We start from the raw sequence: 916 nt of genomic DNA on the forward strand, positions 1-916 counted from the left end.
TCCAAATCAAAGTAGTCAGGACTGCAAAGCCCTTAAACATACTGAAGTTCTTCCGGGGCTATCTGCTTGACTATGAGTTGGTAGAGAGGGAGAAGAAACATAGTTTGTTAATGAATTATATGAGAAACATAATCTAAAAATAAAATGCCTATTATTTTTAATTTTTTAAAAAGATTTTATTTATTTGTCAGAGAGAGAGAGTGAGCACAAGCAGGGGGAGTGGTGGGCAGAGGGAGAAGCAGGCTCCTCACCGAGCAAGGAGCCCAATGCCCGATCCCAGGATCCTCAGATCATGACCTGAGCGGAAGGCAGATGTTTAACCGCCTGAGCCACCCAGGCGTCCCAAAATGCCTATTATTTTTAAGTTGCCAGACTGAGCTGTTCTCATTAGGATTACCGATGACCTCCCTGTAGCTAAATTTATTGGTCATTTTTGAGTTTGCCGCTTTGTGGACCTATCCATGGCATTTGACCCTGCTAATCAACCCTTTTTCCTTGTTTCCAGGACCTCACTCTCTTGGGTTTCCTCCTAACTTGCTGGCTGCTCCTTTTCAGTGTCTTTCACTGGTTCTTTCTTTTTTCCCAGAGCTTAGAACTTGGTCCTCTTCTCTTGTGTTTCTACAGTCACTCCAGTCACATCTCACCCAATGTCATGACTTAAGGATGGCATTTAGATGTCTATCTCTACCCAGCTCTCTCTCCTTGGAGATCCAGACTCTCATATCCAGCTGTGTCCTGGGCATCTCCACCTCCACATGGACATCAACATCTCGACTTAATGTGACCAAAACCAACCCTTGATATCAACACCCTCCAAGCCTACCCCTTTCTCAGTCTTTTCCCTCTGTTGATGGCACACCCATCTCACTCATTCAGGCTAAAAACTAGATTAATCCTTGGCTTCTCTTTCCCTCAC

The sequence above is a fragment of the Ursus maritimus genome, unplaced genomic scaffold, assembly GCF_017311325.1.
Source record: "Ursus maritimus isolate PB19 unplaced genomic scaffold, ASM1731132v1 scaffold_26, whole genome shotgun sequence".
NCBI lineage: Eukaryota > Metazoa > Chordata > Mammalia > Carnivora > Ursidae > Ursus > Ursus maritimus.